This window comes from Engystomops pustulosus, chromosome 5, assembly GCF_040894005.1.
Source record: "Engystomops pustulosus chromosome 5, aEngPut4.maternal, whole genome shotgun sequence".
Classification (NCBI taxonomy): domain Eukaryota; kingdom Metazoa; phylum Chordata; class Amphibia; order Anura; family Leptodactylidae; genus Engystomops; species Engystomops pustulosus.
This window is the reverse complement of record NC_092415.1, coordinates 79,319,085-79,341,053: the sequence shown is the minus strand read 5'-3', so window position 1 is coordinate 79,341,053 and position 21,969 is coordinate 79,319,085. Positions and strand designations below refer to the sequence as shown.

Below are 21,969 nucleotides of genomic sequence, written 5' to 3'. Positions count from 1 at the left end.
CTACTGAGCATGAGCAAAAACTACATCCACACTAATTTCAACTAAAAGCCTACATCCAGCCTATTGACCCCCTCTCAGAAGGTTCCACGGTAGCTAATACACCCATTCAGGTAGTTAACACGTTCAAGTACCTTGGAGTTCAGATTTCGGCTAGAGTCCAAGACTACTTACAGCTTAATTTGGCCCCTCTTATTGCGTGATTTGCTGCTAAAATCACAACATGGTGCAAGCTCCCACTTTCGGTAATTGGTACAGTCAAATTGACTAAAATGATATTGATGCCCCAACTGTTGTATATTATACACAACACTCCAGTATGGATTCCCCTCAGATTCTTTCATAAATTCCAGTCCCTGTTTAGAGAGCTGATCTGGAAAAAAGGGGTAGCACGGAATAAATATGAGAATTTGCAAAGGTCTAAAGAGGCTGGAGGTCTGGCGGCCCCAAACCCCTGGATTTATTTTTTGGCCTCCCAATTACAACATTTGAGGGGTTGGGGAGCGGAAGAGGGGTGTGGGGCAGTTGCGGCATTAATTGGTGAAATGACACCCCACAAGCCTTTGGTGGCAGCCCTTGAAGCTGGGTTCCCAGGGCGGGGAGGGCAAGGACCCCCACTGTCACTTATGGTTAAGGTCTGTGGGAAAATTAAGCAGTTGTTGGAGGTCGATAGTTGTACCCCTTTCACCCCTATTTGGAAGAATCCAAGATTACCGTGGTTGATTTGTCCATCAACTACACTCGGAAGGCACTTTCAAGGCCTTCTCTGACTTGCAGGAGCAGTTTCAGCTAAGCATAGCCAGTTTTACAAATTTTTGCCATGCGTGGGATACGCAATTGACCACAACAAAACTTACCACTGGTACTGCTCCTGTGTTCACAATAACAACTGCTAGGGGGGGAGACTTCTGGCCTGATTTCATTATTGTCTAGCCACCTACTGGAAGCTTATTTAAAGAACTTCCCTCTTAATTTAAAGCAAAAATGGGAGGCGGATTTAGGTTCCATTTCAGACCAATGGGAAGGAATTTTATCATCTGTTCCTCAGGTGTCCACGTCTGAAGCCCTAAGAATCTCACATGTATACCTCATCCACACGGTATATAGAACTCCTTCCTTCCTATGCCGCATTGGAATTAGGCAGGATGACGATTGCCCCAGATGCGCACAGGGCCCACCTGATCACATGCACATGTTTTGGGGCTGTGCATTCCTTGGTCGCTTCTGGAGCAGAGTGCTCACGTATCTGGAAAGCATATTCCAGATGACTATACCCAAGAATCCTTTGCAATGCGTCCTGGGATATGTCGAGGAGCTACCGGGTAATGAGTCTCAGGTTGGCGCTCAAAAGATCACTATACCAGGCTAGGAAGCTGATTGCTCAGAAATGGTTGAGCCCAGACCCTCTTACTTTAAAAGAATATAAGGATAAAATGCTTAGGCTTATTCAAATGGAAAAGGGGGTTTATCTCAAGAGCAAGGCTATAAATTTTTTTTTAAAAGATATGGGGGGTGTGGCCAGGAGCTATGTTGTGATATACTGTTTATATACAAGGGAGCTATAAAGATGTACTGATATAACTGAACAAATGAAAGGTACATATTGATAACCATGCTTTCTCTCTTCTGTAAAGGGGTCATTAAGTATACTGTAGTATGCTGTGTGTTTGAGACTATATGCATAATTGTGGGGGGGGGGGGGGGTAGATGGGCAGGGAGGGGGTGGGGTGCTGTTGTATTTTGATATGTAAAAACTAAAACAGTTTTTTTTATTATATAAAAGAAAAAGCCTACATCCTTAGATCAGAATTATATGAAATTATATCATTTCCTCAAATTCTTCAGCACACACTGCAGTGAACTGATTGTAACAATATAATATATATATTTGTAGTCTGTGTCGGTCTATTTTATTCGGCCTCCACCAAAATGGTCACCGACTCCACAGCCTTGTTCTCTCTCGAAGTTTTTAGCAAGACAGTCAACTTCTTGGACCCATTTGTCTAGCTTGACCACAGCATCTAGACAGTGGTTGGACGCCATACCAGGCGAGAGAGCATCTTGCTGGCAATAAATCTTATTGTATGTACAATATAATATATTTTTGGGGCCTTTTGACCTCAAAATAAATGCATTTAGTCTCCATTCTTTGAACCTTGACATAGGGTGGAAACCGATTTTTGATACCAACAAGAACTACATTTGTGATTCTGGATAATAAACATTTAGGGTGCTGTCACACGGTGCATTCTTGGACGGTTAACCCCTTAATGACCGCCCTATCGGGATTCTACGGCGGTCATTAAGGGTACTTCTTCTGATGCGACGCCTTTCTACGGCGCCGCGTCAGAAGAAGATTTCGGGACATCGGGTCAGTATAGTGCCGGTGTTGGGCTGTGATATCACAGCCCAGACCCGGCACTAACACCCGGGATCGGAAAAACTCAGATTCCGGGTGTTTAACCCCTTACACGCCGCGGTCAATCATGACCGCGGCGTGCAAGTGTGTCCCCCGTGGATTGGACCCCCCCGGTGTGCTTACCGGGGGATCCGATCCCTCCTGCCGCTGCCCCGGGTCCCGACGAGTGACCCGAGGCTGTCGGCTCCTCTTCTCGCCGGGTCCTGCCTTCCTGGCAGACCCGGCTGTAAGTAACTGAGCATGCGCAGCATGCTCAGTTACTTACACTATACACTGCAATACAAGTGTATTGCAGTGTAAAGGCTTGAATAAGCGATCGGATGATCGCTTATTCAAGCCAAGAAGTAGAAAATGTAAAAGAGTTAAAAAAAAAATAAAATAAATCTTTTTATAATATAATTAAATAAATAAATAAAATAAAGGTCCCATAATCTCCCCAGTAACACATAAAATGCAAATACAGTAAATAAAACACAAAAACATACATATTTGGTATCACCGCGTCCGTATTAATCTGTACAATAAATCTAAATCAATATTGAACCCGCTCGGTCAACTACGTGAAAAAAAACTCGGAAAACTTCCCATAATATACAATTTTTCATCAAACACCATCACAAAAAATGTTCTAAAAAGTGATCAAAAAAAGTTACGTTCTCTAATATGATACGACTGAATAGAACAACTGTTTTCGCAAAAAATAAGCCCTCAACCAGATCTGACAACAGAAAAATACAGAAGTTATGGCCATGAAAAGTTGTCAATAGTAAAAACAATGCGATTTTCTCCAATATTGGTTTTGCTCAGGAAAATTAAGCAAAAATAAGAAAAACTATATAAATGAGGTATCACCGCAATCGTAGTGAACTAGAGAATAAAGATAAAATATTATTTTTACGTTACGGTGAGCGGGGGAAAAAAATGCTAACAATCCAAAATAAAAATTGATGATTTTGTTTGTGTCCCCCTTGAAATAGTTAATAAAATCTCAAGAATAAGCTTTAGACTCCCAAAATAAATTATCTATACATTGTATCTCATCCCATAAAAAATAAGCCCTCATATGTTTGTATTACCAAAAAAAAAAAAAATGTATAGGTAGTACAATGTGACAATACAAATCTGGGGTATCAGTACACTCGGGAGGAATTGGGCATCAAGCGTTGCAGTGCGTTTCATCATTTAATTTATTCTGAAAATTTCAGTTTTGGCCTAAATGAATGTATTTTCCAAAAAAATTCTATAGTTTCTAAATCGCAAGTCCATATTTTTTAACCCATGTGAAACACTTAAAGGGTTAATAGACTTAATAGAAGTTGTTTTACATACGTTGAGGGGTGAAGTTTCTATAGTGGGGTAATTTATGGGGTTTTACTATTATTTAGGCCTCTCAAAGTCACTTGAAAGCTGAGTTGTCCCTCAAAATGTGAGTTTTGGCAATTTTCATGAAAATAAGAAAAATCGCACCTAAAGTTCTGCACCTCATAACATCCTAGAAAAATGACCGGTAGCATAAATTATCATCCCAACATAAAGCAGATATTCTGTAAATGTTAATTATCAAACTTTTTGGGTAGTTTTACATCTTGTCTGGAAACCAGAACATTTCAAACTTGGAAAATGAAGATTTTTTTACAAACTTTTGCCAAATTTTCACTTTTTTTCAGAACGAAATGCAAAACTTATCACTTAAATTTTATAACTAACATGAAGTACAATTTGTCACGAGAAAACATTCTCAAAATCACCGGGATATGTTAAAGCGTTCCGAAGTTATAACCAATTATCGTGAGACATGTCAGATTTGAAAAATCGAGTCTGGTCATTGAGCTGAAAACTAGTGTCGGTGATAAGGGGTTAATGGTCCGTTCTTGGTGCATTTTTAAATGCGCTGGAAATGCATGCGCTTTTTCATGTATGTCATGCGTTTGAATGGTTTGAATCCTGTATTAACATTTTCACAGTAGCTTGCACTTCCAAAATGAAAAAAAAAAAACGGTAGAATAAAAGGTAGAATAATGCATAAAAAATGGAACAATAAATGCTACGCACTGGACTCTTCGGGTGCGTAGCGTTTATTGGTCCATTTTTTTATGCATTAATCTACCTTTCATGAAGTATTATGTTGTTATTATTATATAGATTTGATACTCATTACCACAATTTTGTATCGGTTATGCAGTGTTTCAAACATGTATGTGTTTATTTATCTATTTATTTATTCTTTTTATGTGTTTCATATGTTCATGAACATCAGTGTTTTACCTATTATTACCGTATATTCCGGCGTATAAGACGACTTTTGAAGACAGAAAAATCTTCTGTCTTGTCTGGGGTCGTCTTATACGCCGGTAATCCCGACCGCCCGCCGTGTATTCACGGCGGCGGTCAGGTCGCGCTGCATGAAGAGGGCTCACGGGCTAAGCCCTCTCCATAGCCAGTAAGTCTTTGCTGCATATTGCAGCAAAGGCTTACCGGTAACACCCGCGATCGGTGCTAGCACTGATCGCGGGTGTTTTCACAGCGGTGTTTTTCAGTCTTCCGCGCCGTCTTCTTTCTTCTGCTGGGCGCCGCTATGTTTTTCCCCGGGCCGGCGCCTAGTATGACGTCAGCAGCGGCGCGTCATACTAGGCGCCTGCCGGGAAAGATCAATGGCGGCGCCCAGCAGAAGAAAGAAGACAGCGCGGAAGACTGAAGACGAGCCGCGCGGACATCGGGGGAGCAGCGCAGCACATCGGGGCCACCGGAGTATATAAGTTTTTTGTTTTTTTTTTAATGCTGGGCATGGCTGTGCCGTATACTACCGGGGGCTGTGCCGTATACTACCGGGGGCTGTGCCGTATACTACCGGGGCCTGTGCCGTATACTACCGGGGCCTGTGTGTCTTATACGGCGAATATATCTTAAACTCTATATTTTAAACAGGAAAGTAGGGGGGTCGTCTTGTACACCAGGTCGTCTTATACGCCGGAATATACGGTATATTCTATATGTTCACCACTATATGTTTACTACTAGCTGAGAAGCGTGGTTATACGTCCTGTTTTTCCATTTCGCTATTTGATCCCTATATTCCAAATTCTGAACAATCGGGACACAGGACCATACAGCAATATCTCGTCTGATGACCATTACTTATACATGAGTCAACACACGAGCCCAATACTAAAAAAAAAAAAAAATTATATACTCACCCTCCAGTGCCCCCGAGGTGCAGCGCTGCTCCCACGATGTCAGCGCGTCTCCTCTTCTGTCATCCGCGCCTGTCTTCTTTCTTCTGTATCAGCCTTCAAGGCGCAGCCATGTTTCTTCTTGGCCAGCGCATAGTATGACGTCAGCAGTGTCCGCGTCATCGTATGCACCTGCCGTCCTAGAAGAAACACGGGTGCGCCCTGCAGGATGTTACCGAAGAAAGAAGACAGGCGTGGAAGCCTGTGCTTGTCTGGCTGTAGACTACTGGGGGCTGGCTGTAGACTACTGGGGGCTGGCTGTAGACTACTGGGGGCTGGCTGTAGACTACTGGGGGCTGGCTGTAGACTACTGGGGGCTGGCTGTAGACTACTGGGGGCTGGCTGGCTACATACAGGGGGGTCTGTTACCAATGCATTTCCCACCCTCGGCTTATACTCGAGTCAATAGGTTTACACTCGGATCACCTTTGGCATCAAACCCCTGGTTACCGCTGTTGTTCACTCCTCCTCCTGCTTCCAAGTGGAAGGGCTGAACCAGACAAGGTATCCCACTCTGTGCAAACAGTGGGATATGCTTCTGCCCTCTGTTGTAAGGATAAATAGGTAAAATCCCATACGTATCTGTACAATGTGTGGCAAAATCAAGATCTGAATGTAGACTTAAACCGAATCTATACGCTTCTTTCTCTGCTTGTTTTATTTTTTTCAACAAAGGTGTCTCTTTAGTATTTAAAGTGGACCTGTCACGTAAAAAAAAGCAAACTAAACTAAGCAGCTCCTTGCGCTAACTCAGATGTAGCAATGTTAAACTGCTAGTTCTTCGGAACCCTCCAATAAAGCTAGCGAACACTGCAGCGCCGTCCCCAAGCTCACAGCGTTCTGGTGTATTGATAAGGTGGTGGTCCGAGGCGCAGCTTCTTCCCCGTATGGCCTCTCCCACGCCTAAGGCAGGTGCCACAACGCAAACGCAGACAAAGCCACACCCACCGGGGCGGCCCGATTGCATCGGCGTTTCTATGGAAATGCCTGTGATCGGGAATGAGCCGCCGGTGGTTTGCATTAATTTAATGCTAAACACCGGTGGCTCGTTCCCGATCGCAGGGGTTTCCATAGAAACGCCGATGCGATCGGCCGCGATCCGCCCCGGTGGGTGCGGCTTTGTCTGCGTTTTCAAACGAAGACAAAGCGGTGCGTGTGGCACCTGCCTCAGGCCGGCGGTGACTGCTAGGATTTATGCGGCAGTCAGTCTCCTCAGACTGCCCCCTTATGAATACCCCGGACCACTGTAAGCTAGTTCTGGCATTCTGAGGCTATGGCGCTGCAGTGTTTGCTAGCTTTAATGGAGTGTTCTGATAAAGCTAGCAGTTTAACACTGATAATAATGGGATAGCGCTAGGAGCTGCTTACTTTACATGATGCTGTAATATCACAATATATTGAATAAAGGTTTTTATTTTTTTCACAAAGATTTCCATGTGTGGATAGAGAATGGTTTGCTGAGAAAATGCAATCTGTGTCATTGTATTCCTTTTGTATACATTTCACTTGTTAATGTATGCTGCTATATTTTATTTGTCTGAAAGATACATTTCAAACTGCAGCATCTTTGCTTATAACCTTCATTCATGGAGATTTTCTGGCTTTGAACAAACTCTGAAACCAGGATCACCACATGAACGTCTGTAACATGAAAAAAGAACAGCGATAAAGTAGAGGGATCATTTTACTGCACTTGTTCTGACTTGTTACTAATCCACCTTCCTCTCTAGCACTTCCAAGTATCTCCCCTTTGGTTCCTGTCAGCTTCTCCCTAGATCACAGCTGTCTCACCTGCTGCTTGCATATTCAACCCCTGTGTTAGTGCTGGATGTGCGTGACCACTGGTACTTTGTTTGAGTCACAATTGCAGTAAAAATACTTGCAAGTTTTTATCTGCTTTCTGATAAACTGCTTTAGCACCTGTTCTAGCAGACCAAATGCTGGAGCCATCTGTCATGTAAGCAGGTACACCCAGTTCACCTGGTGCTCTTTGTACTTATGGATTGTGCAGCAGAACCTGTCTGTGTACTCTGCGGGATATTGTTACCAAGTTATGTAGTTACAATTGAAACAGTAGGCCGGCACCCTGCTTATATAAAATGAGGTACAAGAACCGAAACTGATCATCCATCACCTTTAATGAAGTCTGCTAAATATGCTTATTGTAATAGTAAGCACATAAACTTGTAACGCACAACTACCAAATGTGACCTTGTAACATACTATTCAGATATTATGTGCTAAGCCAAAGGAGTTAATGCAAGGGAAGGTATAGGAAGGGAAGTTGTGTGCACCTACTAAATGGAACCTTGAAATGGACGTCATAACGAACCTGTGTAATCTGTAGACAGCACGATATTGAGCAGGAGCACCAGAACTGTGCGATCTGCTAACTCAACAGGCACATTTATTTTTATGGGTTCATGCCCACGGCTGTGGTTTGCATGAATCTGTTAAACAGGTCTTACTCCTGCCTGTGTTTGTGCCTTGGAAAGTCACTGTAAACAGTGTGGAAGCACATGGTACTCATACAAACCATGTATCTGCATATTCGTTGTTTGTGATCTGGGATCGGCTCACGTTCGTGTGCTGGAAGACTGACTTGTATTCTATCTACTCTAATTTCTGCTATAAAGGCTCATTCAGAAGGGCATGTCTGTTGCTAGTCCACAGAAAATGTACATGTGATGTATGTGTACAGTCAGTATTTTATTTGCATCCTTTTATTTTCACATCCATAAAAAAAAGATAAGATGGTCATGTCAGTAATTGACAGCACTCCATGCACCAGTCGCTGCAACTTCTCTGACTTGGATGTATAAATAAAAATTGGAGTGCCATTGAGTAAAAATCTTATCTTGATATGCAAATTACCCATTCCAGTCATGTGACTGATCCCGCAGTGTTTGAATCATGCATATGGTATTGTTGTTGAAGAGTGGGCAGTGTGCACATCTATACTGTGCAGTGTCTTCCCACTTCCCTGCCTTGCACATTATAGGCGCGTGGGTGTACAGCTATGTGTACTTCGTCCTTATGGCCAAGGTATACACAATGTGGTTTTGCAAGATATTAGGTGGCATATCTGACAAACCTACTTAACCACCATGCCAGTCACAGCACAGTCTGCTGGTGATGTGACCATTGGTGTTATTTAAAGGATATCTATCTACCACTAGGATAACAGATTTTAAATCGTGCACACTGACATTCTTGTGTGTGCCCCCACTGGCAGGATCCACTCTTCTGTAAAGTACTATTGTAAAGTATAAAAACTTTTGCCGAACTCTACACTGAGTACAAATAAGCAATTCTCTAATTTACTTTAATTGGCTATCTGCAGCTGTTTATCAGCTAGCAGAGGTTTAACGTTTCCCAAAGCTAATCACCATTTGCCATGCTTTCTGGTTACCATGGGAAACCATGTAGTACAGCTAGAGACGACAGGAGGCTTGTTGAGAGGGGCTGTAAGACCTTTAATGTCACATCACATGACTCCTAATGACTCATCACATGCTTCAGATCGGCCAATAACAAGCTTTCTGTCCTGGTTTGGATTCATTGCCCTGAGCGGATGTCACAATCAGGATTAGCTGAATCTGAATCTAATGTTAAATATACCAGATATATCTCAGGCTGGGAAGAAGCCATCGGCATGATACAAGTATTGTTGGATGTTTTACCAAAGGCTTGCCAGTAACTTTACAGTTGCACTTTAAGCTTCTTATGGTCTTTTTTATGCATTTAAAAGTATGCAGATGTGCCTGAGGGGCTCTAGGCTCCATTATCACCTATGCTCATTTGCATAATGTTAAAAGCCTTTTTTTGTGAAAGGGCATAAGCAGCTAAAAGAAGAGCAGATCCTGCCTCCAGCATGTCGGTGTGCTTGGTTTACAATCCTTGATCCCGCCATCAGATTAAAGTTAATTCTTAAGGGGCCCACCATAGTACACCTACATGCAAATATTATACTGTTATACATTCAAACATCCCTCAAACATAGCAGGCCCGTAGCTTGCCTAGCACCCCTGTTAGTAACCTGCTAACTGCTCTTTGCCCTCTTAGCTAAGAGAGCAAGGAAAATGTGGCCATAAATTAGCCATCCTCAGGCAGTAGGAGGATGCTGCCATGTGATTGGGCCCTGCAGTGTGATTATGAAGACTGGACTAATCAACCTGAGCTGGATCACTCATACACAGGAGATGGGGGATGGTGCGCCAATTGATTACTTCTGCCTGTCAGGCAAAACACCGTGATTACATCATTCTCTCAAGCCGAGCATATTTAATGTGAGAGGAGAACTGCCGAGCCCCAGCACAGAAGCGACAGCTTCGTTATCATAATTTTATAATTGTTTTTTCAGCAAAACCACTCAGCTCAGGGATTAAACAAGATATGTTTCTGCTTCAGTGTAGCTACAGCATTCTTATGGTATGTTTGGTTCATAATGCATGGAAACAAATGGTAGATTTCCTTTGAAGGAAACCTACCACCACGGATCTACCTATTAAGGTAGATCAGTTTGTAGGTGCTTCTATTGTACGTGAGGATAGTCCTTTTAGGGGCTCATCCTCACGTCCCCTGTATCTTTTTAAAACTTTTATTGCCCTAATATGCTAATTTTATAAAGAGGCTCTCGGTAGCGTCTTTGATCCCCCTACCAGCATATCTTCAGCGCGCAGCTACGAGGAGCTGTACATCCTCGTCCCCAAAGCCGAAGTTCTGCGAATGCACGCATTGTGGACAAGGGCGCGCAACTCCTCGTAGCTGCGTGATGAAGATATGCCAGAAGGAGGATCAAAGAGGCTACTGGGGTGTGGAGTAGTCTCTCCGTGTAGCCTCAGCTCAGGCTACTCCAGTTTATTTAGAAAATTAGTATATTGGGCAATAAAAGTTATAAAAAGATACAGGGGACGTGAGGATTAGCCCTTAAAGGGCTATCCTCACGTACAATAGAAGCACCTACCACCTGATCTACCTTAATAGGTTGATCCGTGGTGGTAGGTTTCTGTTAAAGTAAAGTGAATCTGTAACAGTTGTTTTGAGTATTATTTTCTCTTTCCACGTCATGTGCTGGGTTATTGCTATTGCAGTGTATGTTATGTCAACAGGCACAAGTAGCAGAACACTTTGAAACACAGAGCAATCAATTATGTGGTAGAAGCAATGAAAACTGAACCTGTTGTCTGTATGAGGAGGCAGTATATGCCAGTTGTGAATATTCTTCTTAACTGGTTTATGTTTATACTTGAAACAGGGTCATGTTTGCATGGTAAACTCTGCATACAGTCTTTGTTGATACTTTCCATAGTCCTTGTAACCTGACCAACAACTCTGGAATTCTTGTCAGGCCTAGGGAATACATTTAGATTGAGAAATAATGAAAGTATCAATCCACACACTCATAATGGTATTAAAAAGTGTCCTCCTAGAAGATTGGTGGTGAAAAGGAGCTGGGGACCTGAACCTTGCAACCTTACAATAATAATCGCAATAATTTACGATTGTTTTTGGAAGAAGCACTGATAAATGTCTTCCTATGAAGATGGGTTACTTCTCCCCAGTGCCCTCTCTTCATAGACATATGCAGCAGCCTATTGTCTGCAAAAAATGCATAGATTGCTGGTAATGGTTCAACAGCCCCTCAATGTCCTGCCAATCCAGATTTTTATGTACACGGATGGCTAGAGGTTCCAAAAGAGGGGTATAGGTGCCACCCCTGTCATGTTCCAGGTTCTGAGACTAAGTGAAACAAAGGCTCTTGTATTAGATAATTGCATGTGACATCCTGTCTGCCTCCTGTAAAATGCTTTGTGAATATCCGGAGAGATGCATGGCAAGTAGGTGTGCTACCCTGCTAGTCTTGTTGGAGGGACAAACCCACCTTTCACCACAAGGAAGGACTATGCATTTTGGAAACCTAATGACGACTTTCTTCAACAGTCATTGAATATTGCAGCAGAAACGAGACGTCTGCATGACTGAGGAAAAGCAGATTTTACACACAGCTAAAAGTAAAAAGAAAAGGAGGGAAAAAAATACGGACAAAGCCTATTTATTCAATAAAGTATTTCCCATGCTTTACTATTATCCAAAATTTTGAATTCTGCAACTTAACAGTTTAGTCTAAAGACTCATGCACACGAACGTGTACTCAACCTTGGTGCCATAGACCTCTATGAGGCCCTTGATCTGGCAGAGAATTTTGTGTATAAATCACGGCCCCCATATAATGGTCATGTGCAGAAGGCATTTCGTTTTCTGCTTTATCCAGCTTTTTTCAGCTTTTTTATCTGCTGTTTTTCTGCTTATGTTCTTGTCTTTGCTGACAGCACCTCTCAGGAAGTCACAGGCAGGCCATTATTGTTCTTTAAAGTCACTACAGGCTGCGGCCTTTACTAAATCAAGTTATGGTTACAGGTCACTTTTACCTGGCAACTTTTGGCTGTTTCTTGGCAATTTTGATTTCATTCCTCAGTCTGACTCATCTAGTTCTTGCCTTGGAGCAGTATTGCAGTCAGTGTTCTGTTTGTCTTTGCTGACTATGTCTGCAAGAACCTGATAGTGTGTCTGTAATAAATCTCAATTATGAAGGTACACAATATTATCTCTTTGTATTCCCATTATAATGTTACATAAGAAACATTGCTTGCGGCATGTTTTTGGTGTCTTCATTATGAGTCATTTAACTTGTCTACAAAATGCAATTTTCCATGCCCCCTGTGATTACAGATCTCTACAAGTGTGCATTAAGGTGTTGTGTTTTGTATGTAGAAAATAGTTTTGTCTTGGTGATACTTGTTTATGTTAAAATTCCTTTAAAAGTTATGCTGTAATGGGTATGTATTACGTGTTAAATTTATATCTTACAGGATAGGGTGTGACTGCCCGTAAATCCAACTCCTCTGACCCCCCCCCCCCCCCTATACCAACTAGACTTTAAAGGGGCTTTCCCACCAATCACGTTACTCCTTTGGATAGCGCCTAGCTTGCTGATTGGTGGTCTCAGTGATGAGACCCCACAGATCACGAGAATGGGGGGTTCGATGGGGTCCCAGTTATCTCTGTCGAACCGTTTGTCTCTAAGCAATCTCCGTCAGCTCCGTAGAGATAAATGGAACAAAATGGACATGCGTGGCCGTCTGCTCTGTTTATCTCTGGGAGCGACGAGTGGTCCGACAAATGTACCTGGGCCCTCGTCGGACCTCCTGTTCTTGTGATCTCAAAAGAAACCCCCACCAATCAGCAAATTAGGCCCTCTCCTGTGGAAAGGGCCTAACTTGGTGGAAAAACCCCTTTAACAGGTTGTCCAGAGGTTGAAAAACATGGCTGCTGATTTTTTTCCCATCAATTTCAACACATTTGGAATTTTTTTTCTCCAGCATACCAGTACATTGAATGATTTTAAACAATGACACTATGAAGTAGAATTTGTCACAAAAAAAAAACTCTGTCTGTATATAGGGAATGATAACAAAAATATGGCTTTTCAAATGAGGGGACCAAAAAAAAAACCTAATGGAAAAAGTGCAGATTTTAAATCTTTCAGGAAAAAAATATTTCCTTGAATTGCCATATTTTTGACATTACTCATTGTGGTAGCTGGTTTTTTTCGTTGATGCTATTTTGGGACCAGTACAACCACCCTGTTGACACAGATTTTGGCCAGTAAATAAACTGAAAAGGACTGACTTTAGTTAGTTGTTTTTTTTTTTAAAATAAAATATTAATGATTCGGGCAGTATGGTAAATGTTGTGCTCTATTAACCTTTCTCAATATGAATGGCAGTTGTGCTGATACTTCTAGCTATAAGCTAAAGAGATTATTTTTCTTTTGGAAGCTTCACAGTTGAGTTTAGACAAAGCTATATTCAAACCAGGATGGGTGTATTCCATCTATGGAAGGATGAACTGTTTTCCTTTAGGGAATTCAGTTATTTTCAGGCTTAGCTTTGTCAATACATACTGTGCCAAAGCCTAAAACAAAGTTGGCCTTTGTTCTAGATCCTTATTTAAAAGAAATCTACCATCAATACCAAGCATGATACACCAGGGACACTCACTCATAAATCCAAGCACTGTTTGTGGTAATCTTCTTTGTTATCCATGGCCTCCTTCCCTCTGAAATCAGCAGCTTCACAGGCTCTTACAGGCAAGGAGCACTTTCCCATTTCACAGTGGGATTAAACCAGGCTGAAGGAGGGGGAAGTTCTGAGCGGGTCGGGGGGGGGGGGGGGGCGCGATGGTTAGACAGTCTAACAGCCTATGAAGCTACAGCAGGGAAGCACTCTGGTAACACCCCCAGAGCCTTCCTGGATTGATTTGAGAAGGATAACAGTCATGGTGTATGGATCTATGAGTAAGTGCCCCTGGTTTATCATGCTTGATTTTGATGGTGACTTCCTTTTCTCCAACCACAAAACATGTTTAAGTAAAAAGCAGTTCAAACCTCAGGAAAGTAGTTGATAGCAGATAATTTGTGACTTGTGGTGTGTATACTGTTGCATTTAAGGATTTTTTTTAGGGACTGTAAATACATTTATTATAATTTATTGTCGTGGTGCTGTACAATGAGTATAGGGTTCACATACATTATCTTAAGACCAGAACAAATGCAAGTATAAATTCAAAACTACAGTGACCAGGTGACAAGCAAAAGAAGGACCCTGCCTGTAAGTGATCACAAAGTATATATGGATAAGATTACCACATTTACAGATGTATAATTTTCTAATTACGGTAGTAATATAAGGCACAGTACATATTTATGATGTGCAGTTTAGACTTTCAGATAGTTGTAGTTGACTCCAGTAACAGGGTTGTGGATTTGTTTGTGTCCATTTTGGTATAGTCGGAGTCATGATAAAATGGACTGACTCAGACTTCAAAAATATATAATAAATTATAAAATGTATGAAATTTTTCTTTTAAATTTGTGATCTGTTCCCAAGTAGAGATGAGCGACCTTGAACTTTAAGTCCGGGTTCTGCGGCATTCTGTGTGACCCAGACATATTGCTGGATTGGCAGGCCATACAGCCAAATCCATGCACCGCGGCACCTAAGGGATTAAACAGCTAGGATGGCAATTGCAATAATAGGAATGTGTATATAGTTATTATGGGGGTTGTATATAGAAATAATAGGAATATGTATATAGTTATTATTGGGGGGTGGTGTATATAGCAAAAGGGAGAGTGCTAAAAATGGGTCTCCTGGTGACAGGTTCCCTTTAAGAACAGTCGACTTACATACGACCCCTAGTTACAAACGGACCACTGGATATTGGTAATATATTGTACTTTAGTCCTAGGCTACAATGATCAGCTATAACAGTTATCACAGGTGTCTATAATGAAGCTTTAGTGTTAATCCTGATTCTTATGACAACCCAACATTTTTAAAATCCAATTGTCACAGAGACCAAAAAAATTCTGGCTGGAGTTACAATGAATATACAGTTTTGACTTACATACAAATTCAACTTAAGAACATAACTACATGACCCTATCTTGTATGTAACCTGGGGACTGCATATATATATTATATTTGTATATAATGTTTATATATAATATTCATATATTACCGTATATAAAAACGTCCCCTCGGCTTATACACGAGTCAATACTTGTAAAACATAATTAAAAATGGACTAAAAAAAAAAAACTTATTTACTCACCCTCCGGTGGTCCTGATGCGCATCGCTGCTCCCCCGATGTCATCGCGGCTCCTCTTCTGGCTTTTTTTTTTTTTTTTTTTTAGTTCTGGGCTGACTGTATACTACTGGGGGCATGCTGTAGTGGCTGTATACTACTGGGAGGCAGGCTGGGGTGGCTGTATACTACTGGGAGGCAGGCTGGGGTGGCTGTATACTACTGGGAGGCAGGCTGTATACTACTGGGAGGCAGGCTGGGTTGGCTGTATACTACTGGAAGGCAGGCTGGGATGGCTGTATACTACTGGGAGGCAGACTGGGGTGGCTGTATACTACTGGGAGGCAGGCTGGGGTGGCTGTATACTACTGGGAGGCAGGCTGGGTCGGCTGTATACTACTGGGAGGCAGGCTGGGTCGGCTGTATACTACTGGGAGGCAGGCTGGGTCGGCTGTATACTACTGGGAGGCAGGCTGGGTCGGCTGTATCCTACTGGGGGCAGGCTGGGTCGGCTGTATCCTACTGGGGGCAGGCTGTCTCCTACTGGGGGCAGGCTGTCTCCTACTGGGGGCAGGCTGTCTCCTACTGGGGGCAGGCTGTCTCCTACTGGGGGCAGGCTGTCTCCTACTGGGGGCAGGCTGTCTCCTACTGGGGGCAGGCTGTCTCCTACTGGGGGCAGGCTGTCTCCTACTGGGGGCAGGCTGTCTCCTACTGGGGGCAGGCTGTCTCCTACTGGGGGCAGGCTGTCTCCTACTGGGGGCAGGCTGTCTCCTACTGGGGGCAGGCTGTCTCTATACTTGGCTGGATCTGTGACCAATGCATTTCCCACCCTCGGCTTATACTCTGGTTGGCTTATACTCGTATACTCGTATACTTGTATACTCGTATATATACGGTATATATATAATATTTATTTATATATATATTTTTTTCCCAGAATGTTAAATGTGTACCCACAATTAGATCGGAGCAATGTAATACCAAGTGTTTCCTGTTGCCAAAAGTTGAAGTGATCATCGATTTACACTAGCACATACACTGTAAATATGTGTGTGTACTTTGTGGGGCAGATTTATGAAAAATGTTGTACTATACGGCAGAGTTAGTCGACACAGTCTTATGCTGGTTAAGATTCATATAATCAGAGTCAAATTCATCATCTGTAGTGGGTTAAGACTGTGTAGGCATACTTTACACCAATTATTTAGGTTTATGAACTCTGCCCGCACACAAACTATAGATGCGGCGGTGTCACTGCCTGATGACATCATAGTCTATGCATAGGCATAGCATATGGACCTGTCTCTACCAACACTGCTACACAGGAACCCTGAGAGAGAAGAGTAGCTGTGAACGCACCGGAGGTTAGTACTAAGTTTATTTGTTGCAAGACATTGAATATGTTGGGGGAGTCAGCTGCAGGGCAGTTTCTACCCTAGGTTTATACATGAGGCAATATGTTTTCCCAGTTAAATTTGAGTATATATGGTAGTCAGTTTTAGGGTGCATTCACACAAACTTATGGGGAACGTATATCCGGCTGCCTGGATATATGACCCCCATAGATGGCTATGGCGCCCAGTCTCGAAGCGGTGAGCACAACGATTGCTCACCGTACAGTACTGTGCCGTGGCCGCAAAAAAAGATGGAGCCTGCTGTATCTTTGGTTGCAAGAACGGCCGTGTTGCATTATTTTCTTTGGAGTGGGGAGGGGTGAGCAGCGCTGACCTCTCCTCCTCTCCAGCGAGCCTGACGTGTTCCTGCCCACTTACAGCCAGGGAGGCATACGTTCGTGTGAATGCACTAACAAACTTTAGTTGTATGCTATTTAGTTAATACATTAATGAAATCTACATTGTTAATGTAGAATTTAAAAGAATGTTTCTTTTTTTTTTTTATACTGTCCTTTTGAGGAAGCATTAAAAGTGTGCAAATCTATTACAATTTTATATGTTCTTATCAGTGGGTTTAGATTGAGAGCACAAAAGCTCAAGTGTAAAACATTTGGCAAAAACGCACACTAAAATGAACTAGAAGAACATAATGATTTTATAAACAATCATCAGTTTGTGGATAAAACAGAGCTTGTTATATTGGTAAAGTACAGATAAGGTGCAGAGTTGCACTTGTTGGCATGCTTGTCAAGAGCCATTCAAAGAAACACACCCTTTCAGCCTATTTTGGCCTCTAGGAGGCGGTCCCATTTTTCAAATCTGCCCTGAGTCATTCAATACAATTCAATACATTCATTTTGGGTGGAAAATTAAACATTGGCAATGGATTAAATGAAAAAAAGGTTCCACAAAGTTTGGTACTCAATTTCTCCCGAGTACACAGATTTTTTTTTTCTTATGTGAACCTATAGGGGCTTTTTTTTTTTTTTTTTGGCCACATGAGATGCACTTTCCCGGTACATAATTTTAGGGGATCTATAGCTAAATGGTGAGATTTTGTTGGGGGAAATGAGAATCATCAATTTTTAGTAAGATTTTTTTTTTTGGTCAGTTTACCATACCATAAAAATAGTATATTATATTTATTCTACTGGTTGCCAGGATCACAGAAATACTCTTTTTACTGTATATACTTGTGTATAAGCCGATTTTTTTTTTTCAGCACAAAAAATGTGCTGAAAAACCTCAACTCGGCTTATACACAAGTCAATACTTTGAAAAAAAAAAAAATGTTGTCGCGGCTCCTCTTCTTTCTTCTGTAACAGGCTGCAGGACGCGGCCATGTTATCTCATGGCCGGCGCATTGGTGTCGTCACCAAGCTCTCGGGAGCTCTAGCGCAACAGTGCATAATGCACTCTTACACTCTTATACGCTGATACCAATGCTTCTGGATTAGTTCACCGCGGCTGCACTATAGAGAGAGAGGAAGGGAGGGCGGGCAGGGCTGCTTGAGTAACGCTGTGGGTGTGAATAATTGGGGTAATACCCAAATGTCAAGCGCACTGTGTGACGAACCTAATGATAGCATGATTCAAAAACGGTTTTGCCGCGAAACACCTCTGTTCCTGGACAATACAAGACCTGCAGCGACGTTTGCATAGCAACGCCTGTCTAAAAGTATGTTTGCCTAATGATGGGTGTTTCTAAATGGTAGGTTTCCTTGAAATATCTTTAGGCAAATAACATTTGTTATATTTTTCCAGTGCCTCAGGTGAGATGGTAAATACCTGAATTGAAGTGTTTTGTCCCATTGCTCTAGTGCAGAGCACCTAGCAATGCTTTCTATTATTACCTAGAGTTTATGAAACAATGGTGGTTAAGAGCTTTGTGGATTCTAATGTGGAATCCTTTAGGGGCGCCAATGTGCAATGCGCATTATGCACAGATTAATACAGATTAAAGGCTCATTCAGACGCCCATCTCTGGGGATGTGTATGCGGCTGCAAATTTGCATCCGCATATGCGTCCCCATAGACGGCAATAGCGGCACGGCATCAGTACGGTGCCACATGTGTGGCATCGTACCACACCATACACGGGGAAAAGATGGAGCATGCTATTTTCTGTGGAGGGGTCATCAGAGGTCGCATTAACGCCTCACCACGCGTCATAGACGCGTGATGAGGCGCCATTACCCCCCAAAATAATTGCCATGCGTAAAGTTACGCTTGGCAATTATTCCCTGTAGCGCGCAGGCTGAGCGGTTCAGCGCGCGCTGCAAATGAGTTAAATGTCAGTAGCGTGACTAAGGGCGGGCCGGAGTGAGAGCACCCGCCCCAGGGGAGACATGTGGGCAGTGGCGTACCGTCCGCGGTCGCCATTGAGACCGGACCCATCAGAAGGGGGGGCTGTCACCAATGTCGCTCTTTCCCCAGCTCTCCGCTCTCCCCCCTCCCCCCTCGTCCGCTGCTCGGCTCCTCCGCTCCCCTCGACTCCTCTGCTCCTCCGCTCCCCCGGCTTCTCTGCTTCCCGGCTCCTCCGCCCGAATGCGACAGACAGCCGACTGTAAGTCCCTCTATGTATACGTTGTGTCTGCGTTGTGTCTGCGTTGTGTCTGCGTTGTGTCTGCGTTGTGTCTGCGCCCTGTGAGTGTATGGGCTGTTTGTGCATGGTATGTGCAGTTGCACTGTGAGTGTATGAATATGCTGTGTGAGTGTATGGCGTGTGCGGGTGTGTGCGCACTGTGAGTGTATGAATATGCTGTGTGAGTGTATGACGTGTGCGGGTGTGTGCGCACTGTGAGTGTATGAATATGCTGTGTGAGTGTATGGCGTGTGCGGGTGTGTGCGCTGTGTGAGTGTATGAATATGCTGTGTGAGTGTATGGCGTGTGCGGGTGTGTGCGCACTGTGAGTGTATAAATATGCTGTGTGAGTGTATGGTGTGTGCGCACTGTGAGTGTATGAATATGCTGTGTGAGTGTATGGCGTGTGCGGGTGTGTGCGCTGTGTGAGTGTATGGCGTGTGCGGGTGTGTGCGCACTGTGAGTGTATGAATATGCTGTGTGAGTGTATGGCGTGTGCGGGTGTGTGCGCACTGTGAGTGTATGAATATGCTGTGTGAGTGTAGGGCGTGTGCGCTGTGTGAGTGTATGAATATGCTGTGTGAGTGTATGGCGTGTGCGGGTGTGTGCGCACTGTGAGTGTATGAATATGCTGTGTGAGTGTATGGCGTGTGCGGGTGTGTGCGCACTGTGAGTGTATGAATATGCTGTGTGAGTGTATGGCGTGTGCGGGTGTGTGCGCACTGTGAGTGTATGAATATGCTGTGTGAGTGTCTGTATATACTGTATGTGTGTACATGCAGTATGTATGAGGGGGTAAGCGGCGCTCACCCCCTCCTCCTGCCCATGTGCTGACGTGTGCCCGCCGTGCACACGTCGCCCTAAGGGGAAGGGGGGCCCCATGCAGAAGTTTGTCATGGGGCCCAGCCTCTTCTAGTTACGCCACTGCATGTGGGCCACGAAGCTGCTGCTCCCCGTCCTGCTCCATCTCTACCTGCCCGCAGGTGCCTGCGTTTGTGGTCGACGGGGCCTAAGAGCAGTGCTGTGAGTGTGCGCTCTGCTGTGAGTGTGCGCTCTGCTGTGAGTGTGCGCTCTGCTGTGAGTGTGCGCTCTGCTGTGAGTGTGCGCTCTGCTGTGAGTGTGCGCTCTGCTGTGAGTGGGGAGTGCTATGTGTATTACCGAAATTTTCATACTCCTCCTCGGGTAAAAATACTCCTCAAAAATGGTGAGAGGAGTTTTTTTACCCTTCTGGAAAAATGTTAGTGCGACCTCTGGGAGTCATAGTCTCATTCTCCCCAGCATACTGCCATGTGAATGTACTCGAAGGCTGTTACCACACAAACTGTATGTTAGTCCCATCCCAAAGACTGCACACGTTTCACAGGAGTCATTGGATCATAAAGAAATATGATGCGAGTTGTCCCTGGCTGCTGCCCCTAACTGTAGCAAACGCAAACTAGCGATTCTTACAGTTCTGGTGCTGCAATTTAGACTGCAGACAGGGACCCTTTGCATCATATTTCTGTATGATGTATGGACTGCCTCCATACAAAAGAAAAATTAAAGTTGTGTATTTTTAAATATAAGCAAAAAGTAAAACCTGGTTCTAAAGGGTTAATCTTTGTTAATCAACTGGAACACCTTTGGGCCCACTCGGTTTCCAGGGCTCTCCCGTCTGCTCTGGTGGGCGTGTCAGAGCCAGAGCTCTGTCAGTAGAGGCTTTGGTGATGCCCCCCAGTGCCCTTCTACTTCTTTTACATAAAGATTAAAGGAAGTTTTTAAACAAACTGGATCACAGCTGCTAATAAACTTATGGCTGTATTCACCCTGCTGGGAGCTACCCAGCAGCATTACTGGCGTATACAGGTATAAACCAGTTGTAGATTTCCTTTAAGACAATGATCCCTTGATATGTTTTATATTAATGGTATATGAACTCTTTTATATGTTTTGTGTCAGTTTATCTGCCACAATATCCTTTTGTACAACTTGAGACGACATAATTCTCTTTTTTTTCCTTTATTTTTACCTCCCCTACAAATTGGTGCTTCTGCCCTGAAGTCAGGTGTCTGTAATGTTGGGGGAAAAAATATTAATCAAGCCACCTAAATTGGGTTTGTAGACGTGTATCTGTCAGAATCTTAATATGTGGTATCTGACTGCCATATGGGAATCATTATTAATGCTATAAGCCTGTAATTAAATCAGCACATTAATTCACACAGTAGACGAAATGCTATCCCTATCCCCACCTCGGGTTCAGATGCCAAATATCACTGTGCATAGAGTAAAGCCGTGCCACAACTCTTCGGCTGAATGATTCTTTAAAGCATGCCCAGGTGATATCATCTCCAGAATACACTATTGAGAACAGTTGCAGTCCTAAGCAGAATTGTCACAAATGACTGACTATTCAGACTGATCACGCTTTAATTTATTTCCATCATGATAAAATATTTGATTCTTTCCACTCGGTAGCATTTCTATATCTGACTTATATTTATTTCTTACTCTCCTTGTTACTAATATTCTGCATTATCCTCCCAATATTGGCTTCTCCCACCCCTTCTGTCAACTTTGATCCATTGATCATTTAGAAAATGTAAATGGTTATTTTTGGGCATGGGGTGCAGAATTTTCTTCCTAATTGCATTTCCATTCAGATACATTTCATGTAAATTAATTTTTAGTTGGTAAATTTCCAGCAACTGCGT

At 43.2% G+C, this 21,969-nt stretch overlaps 1 protein-coding gene across 2 annotated transcripts in view; it reads left to right on the top strand.

Moving 5' to 3' along the window:
- CDKAL1 (CDKAL1 threonylcarbamoyladenosine tRNA methylthiotransferase) overlaps window positions 1-21,969 on the top strand; it is a 528,219-nt gene that overhangs the window by 62,202 nt on the left and 444,048 nt on the right. The gene's annotated exons all lie outside the window — the stretch shown is intronic.